The sequence below is a fragment of the Coptis chinensis genome, chromosome 5 (genome assembly GCF_015680905.1).
Source record: "Coptis chinensis isolate HL-2020 chromosome 5, ASM1568090v1, whole genome shotgun sequence".
Classification (NCBI taxonomy): Eukaryota; Viridiplantae; Streptophyta; class Magnoliopsida; order Ranunculales; family Ranunculaceae; genus Coptis; species Coptis chinensis.
The window spans coordinates 77,441,012-77,447,378 of record NC_141460.1 but is presented as its reverse complement, the minus strand read 5'-3'; the positions used below and the strand labels follow the sequence as shown (position 1 = coordinate 77,447,378).

General features: G+C 34.3%; 1 long non-coding RNA gene across 1 annotated transcript; it reads left to right on the top strand.

Annotated features, from left to right (window-relative positions):
• The first annotated feature begins 3,681 nt into the window (after positions 1-3,681).
• Positions 3,682-5,597, top strand: LOC147499029 (uncharacterized). Its single transcript, XR_015194580.1, has 3 exons — positions 3,682-3,991; positions 5,117-5,196; positions 5,307-5,597. It is a non-coding gene; the product is annotated as an uncharacterized LOC147499029 (long non-coding RNA).
• Positions 5,598-6,367: the final 770 nt, after the last annotated feature.

Below are 6,367 nucleotides of genomic sequence, written 5' to 3'. Positions count from 1 at the left end.
GAATGGCAAAATACCTAGAACCGGTAAAGGGGCCTTGAGCAAGTTTGAGAACATTCAGTTTATCACCGCCTGCCTCAGTCACCAATAGACATCTGAGATGCTTTGGCATATGTTGCCTCAATGTTGGGCAACAGCGAGTCTCGTTCAATCCCTATCGAGTTCCAGGAGAAATCTAGCATTCAGGTCCCAATTACAACAGTTTGTGTTGTTCCCACCATTACTCCAACTTGGATGGATCCATCTATGTCCTACCTCAAAGAAGGGGCACTCCTTGAAGATAAGAGTATAGCAAGGCGTCTGCTTGCAAAGATATAAAGATTCACCCTCGTAGGTAGGGGTGGCAATGGGTCGTGTTGGGTCGGGTTCGTGTCATGTCATACTCGGGTCACGTGTTAGGAGAGCAAACCCAAACCCAACCCAATTGCCAATCGTGTCAAGTTTGTCAAACCCAAACCCAACCCGCATATGTAACGGGTTACCTAACGGGTGACCCGCTAAGCCAGCGGGTCAATTTTGGATCGGGTTAACAGATAACCCGTAAGTTCTATTTTTTTTTTTTGGATAAAGCATATTTATCTTTATATATATATAATAGCAGTCCCTTTTCCTGCTCTCTGAGAGTGTCCACGTAGGCTAATTTTAAGTACCCTTTTTACTCACGAGAAATCAGGATGGATTGAGAAAAAAGTGGAGAAAAAACTGGCCGAACCACTTAAAAAGTCTACAAAACCCACTAAACCTTTGTTTCATAACATTCTAAACCCCACGAGTCCCCCAAAACCTTCTTTCTCGACCTCTCAATTCAGCAAACAAAACACTCTATTCATTGTTGATCACACTCTCACTCTCTCTCTGTATCTCTGATCGAGATGCTCGATGTTGCTGCTGCTATTGATCAACGGACTGCTATTATATATATATATATATAAAGATTAGTAATTGTTAAATAGAGACCTTTTGAAGACTATCAGTAAGTAAGTTAATCTACGCACCTCAGGCAATTCGAAGGTAATCGGTTTGACTTATTTATTCTACTTTCGTTTTTCTTTCTTGCATGGATTGAAGTTTTGAACTTCATATGTAATAAGTGATTTGTTTTTTGTTAGTAATCTACGCACCTCAGGCCATTCGAAGGTAATTGGTTTGACTTATTTATTCTACTTTCGTTTTTCTTTCTTGCATGGCTTGAAGTTTTGAACTTCATATGATAAGTGATTTGTTTTTTGTTAGTAAGTGAAAAGTAGCCTAATACTACTGCATTTAAGCTTTGTGGGCATGAGGCATAAAATGAAACTCTTCTTAAGCGTGGACCAACTCAAACTAAAGATCATGTCGGTTATTCGGTGAGTTTATTCGTTAAGTAGGTCATGATGAATCGTAGAAAAATGCATGAACTTGGTACGTAAGGTTATTTTCAGTCTTTTTTATGGTATACACTGTGTGTTGTACACTCCTTTTTTTGTTTTTAACTAGACAAGCACAACATGCTCTGCCCATAAGTGGATAACATGCACAACACTCTGTGAAGTTTTGAATTTGTTTCCTATTTTTACATCTAAGGAAGCCCTCTATGCCAGCCAAGAAACTTAAAGTAGGTTTCGAGCTATTTTTTACGTTAAAAGTTAAAACATGTTTGAAGGCTGTTATGAAGTAACACATTTGGTTCGCCCATGATTAATTTTGTATTTGAGGCGTTTTAGAACCCACAAACTTCCATCTACACACTTACGAACTTCTGAATCGTGAGGAGAAGGGCCATCTCTACTTCTGTTATTCTCTCACTTTCCATATCAGTGACCTCCGTATTCCATCTTGAAAGAGTCATGTTTATGGTTTGTTATAATTATTTTGGAGGTTGGTTTCGAGGCTTAGATTTTAAATTTTGAGAAGCAACAAAAACATTGGGAATATTGGTGTCCTGACATGTGCTAAGCGTCGATGATATGCCCTTTCAGGTGAAAAGATGTTAGAATTTTGAATGTTAAGCTTTCAAGCTAAATTTTAGTGTTGCATTAACTTTGTATTTAATTTTTGGTCAAAGCTGAGCAGTAGTAGCAGGATAAGGAATCCAAGGAGGTATTTGATTGGATTCACCGTGCCAATTGTAATTATTGAGTTTTTTTTGTCATGAATGTTTGTTTTTTGTTATTGGTATCATGAATGTTTGTTAATTGGTATGGCATATGTTCATCAAAAAGTTAAATGCCTATCTTGCTTTAGGTGGTTTGTTTTGGTCTAAACTTATACTCCAGATTTTCTGTTATAAGGTACTTTTTGTTTTACATAGAAACGACATACATGTGGTTGGATGGCCTCCAAATCACAAAGAAGCAGGTGCTATATTAGTTTCTACATGCATTTTTTTTTCTTTGATATGGTCCGTGTTTAAAACTATTAAGTTATCAGCCTATGAAGGAGATTTTTTGTGATTGTGTGACTACAACTTGAAGATTTAACGGTTTTTGCTAGGTTGATTGTATCCTTTCGCCATTTTCTTAGGGACCAAAAGTATGCTCTTATATACAATAATTGACTCATTAGCTGAGTTTCAAACTTGAAATTGCTCTTTCCATCCATGTATACTATCTGATTTCAAGTAAACATTTTGATTTTCTACTGAATTATAAGAGTAGAACACCTGTAGCTATTAGTACGGTACATTATAACATTTTTTTTTTCTTTTCTTTTTTTACTGTGTTGTCTTTTTGAATTGGTGCTATATATATTGAGTTATTTGGTTTGTAGACTCACAGGTGACTATATGTACATAGTTGTGTAGTAAGTAGTTGTAGTTGTAGTTGCAAGCCGGGTCAGTTGTAAAAGTTCATGACCACCCATGTCTGTGTCATGCAGGAAGTTGCAAGGCAAATAAGTTATGATAATTTTTGAGTATGAAACTTTGCATATTTAAAACATGTTACATACAAGCGTAAAGAACACACTGTATGTTATGGTTTATTTTGTTGTATTTGGCGTTCAACTTTCAAGTATGCTGCTTTTTGGAAGGAATTGGAGTACTACAAAAACTAGCAAATCAAAGTAAAGTAAGGAAAGCAGTAGTGAAGTAAAGGCCAATAATACATTATATTACGACAACTATAGTTTTTAATGAGCCTGAACACAAATGGCTTTACAGAGAATTACTAATTATCCAGTGATAGGAAGTGCAAAATATTTTGTGAAAGAGCTATACAAACCTTGGAACTTCAATGTTTGAGGTTTTTTTTTATCACTTTATGGAAGTTGTTTAACGAGGGTAGTAACGATATAATTATCGGGCTTGAAAACACTTATTTTGGAGTTCTTTTTAGGATCTAAAGTGTCTCAGATTGAAAGACTCTTTCTCCACCGATAGGCGGGTTCAATGCACCTCATGTTAAGATATCATATCATTATCTGAGCTTCTTCCGTGTGTTTGTGTCTTGAAAAACTTATAGATGGTGAAACTTTCTAGAATCAAATTGTATTAAATTGCTCTCACCATACCCCTAAAAGTCATTGGATACAATTTAGATTATGCTTTCTTCAAGAAAAGAGATCTATTCGTCATAATGGTTACAATCTTAGTTTCTTTGATATTCTTTTTAGAGTTGTACAAAGCTTGACAATGGTAATGGAACTATACCAGTAGCCTCGACCAATATACTAGATCAAGTGGAACATTCTATCCAAATGCCTATTTTATAAATTGATTGAAATATTATATTTTATGTGAATGTTGGCTAAAACATCAGGATTCATGCACACTTGATATGAACATGTCATACAAGTAAATTATATGAACCTTATTTACAATAAATTTACAAATTTGAGATGTCATTATCAAACTTTCTGATTTGGTCTTAGATATATGAATTGTGTGAATATGATCTTTTATGCAATTGTAGGGCTTCAATCTCATGATGATAAGCGATTATGAACGGGTACCTCCATCTTTTTGGGATTTCTGCACAAGCCACAATCATTGATTTAAAATTCTCCAATTAATAAGGTATTTCTCTTCTTCTTCTTTTTTTTTTTTCTAAATGTGTATATTTCGTTAGAATCACATACTTTGAATAAAGATGGTCAATGTTAAATGAATACCATTGGCCCTATCTTGAAGAATTACTGAATATCAAATTCTACGCTCAATTCTTCAAATATGTATGCCCTATCAGGTTAACAAATATATCTTTTTGATTATGTACTATGCAAAATTAGTAACTTTGACTTACTGCAAAATCAATGCTTACAGGTTTATCTTCACTCAGATAGTTTAAAATGTTTTTGGATTAAAATATCATTTTAGACATTTTAAGTTTTGGAGCAGATTGGCTAAAGTAAAACCAAGGAAAACCACAATATACATATTTTTTAGTGTGTTGTCCAGATTTCACAATTTGTTTAATGAACTATTGACATGCACTATCGACATGCTTGAAAATTTTGATTGGCACATTCAAATCAATATAGACACATCAATATGCTTTTTAGTGTGGTTACCACATCAATAAGCTATTCAACACTGGGTTTGAAAAGAAGCATGTTTAGAAGAAATTAAATAACATACCTAGACTTTACTTTATTAGTATTTTTTGTTTGTAGAAAAGGTTTTTTGTTGGACTTGATCTATCTTATGGTTCTATGTATCCCGAAAGGATCTTTAGCTTAGTAGAAGAGTGCTTGAGTGTGTTACTACATCTTAAGTGATTGTTAGAATGTCTCGCTGAGTTTGTTTTAAATACGTTATTTTGAAACTCTGTTTTGCTTTCAATTATCTACAACCAAGTCCTTTGATGTGGTAAAACCAGAAAAAACCATTCAATCGTCGCTCTCGCAATTCTCAGGTTTGTTTCATCAATTCTTATATGACTTTTATTCCTTTCTCTTTCCTTTAGTGTTTCAGTATTATATAATTATTATTTTATTTTCTTTGGTTTCACTTTGTTTGAGTAATACAATAAATTGGATGCATGTTCAGTAGAAGGGGTAAGGACTAAGGACTTTTGATTAGTATTAGAGTCTTTTCTAGGATGAAAGAGAGGAGGAAATCCCCAGTAGATTGGTGAATATGAAAAGTTCTCAGGTTTTGGTTTGTTTCATTGCTCTTATTGTTTTCATGTTTTTTTAACAGTTCACGAAAGATAATGAAAGACACATCAAATTGAAGAAATCAAACTGAGAGTCGTTCTCTTCAGTCGATCCCATTCTCCAGTATGACTAATATCCCGTGATCTTTTCATTTTGTAATGTATATTATATTAGAGTACTTATATCTCTTATAGGAAATCGTTATATAGAAGTTGGTTTTTTCCTTTGGGTAGGTTGCCATGAACATGAAAGTACTCAAGGATGTGTAGGAGTTGAAACAGGATGTCGAAGAGTTGAACATAACTAAGGATGTGGATGATGGGAGAGTAGCTAAGGCTAAGGGGGAATCCAAGCTGGTTGGGGATATTGAGGAGTTAAAAATTAAGCTAAGAAAAGTGGAGACGAAGCTAAATAAGGTTTGTCAGTCATCTGCAGTTACATCTCATTTCCAAGTAAACTTATTAATGGGTGGCTTAAATTGGTTGGAGAGGTACAATATGAAATTCTGTTTCAAAGAACAAAGTAGATTTATTCCAGCTTATGTTGTTGGACTCTATGTCCTTCTCATCATCAACATTTGCAGTTACAATGGGGATTGTTATCAGTATACACTGCATATGAGACACCATCTCAGTCAATATGTGCATTATATTAAGCATATCACCTATATGAATCACGACACTATCTTAAAAGCCTTTTTCTGTTCTGATTGATTGTTGAAAGTGGTTACTCTAAGGTATTTTCCATCTGCAAATTATTTCTGATAAGCCTACCTTTCCCTAGGCAAACCGCCTCCATATTTTATCTTTATATATGCTGCGTTGCACAGTGTTGCAGAGTATTGGTCCCTATTGGTGCATGTTGCAATAACATAACTCACTCAACAGTTTTGTATGTGAAAGTCATTGAGAAATGTGGATTGCATTTGCAGGATGAAAGATAGTTACGAGGCTAAGAGAAGACAAGCGCATAGTTGCTACAGAAAGGCAGAAGTTAATACCATAACCAGAAAGTTGACTTCTAGATATCATAGAATATTGTATTCCTAAAAAATGAGTTATAAGTACGATTGCTTTTCCATATTGATTGATGGTCTTATGCTCTGTTATCGGAGGAAGAAAAAATTGATATTAAACTGAATAGTCTGAAATGTTTCATATCAAATTATTGCATTAGTTGTTTTATCTATACGACTATTTTCTTTTTCTGTAAGTAGAAATGCAATACTTTCTGATTACATATTGTCTTTCCCATTGCAGGCAATATTGGAAACACAGATTAGTCGAAAAAAAAT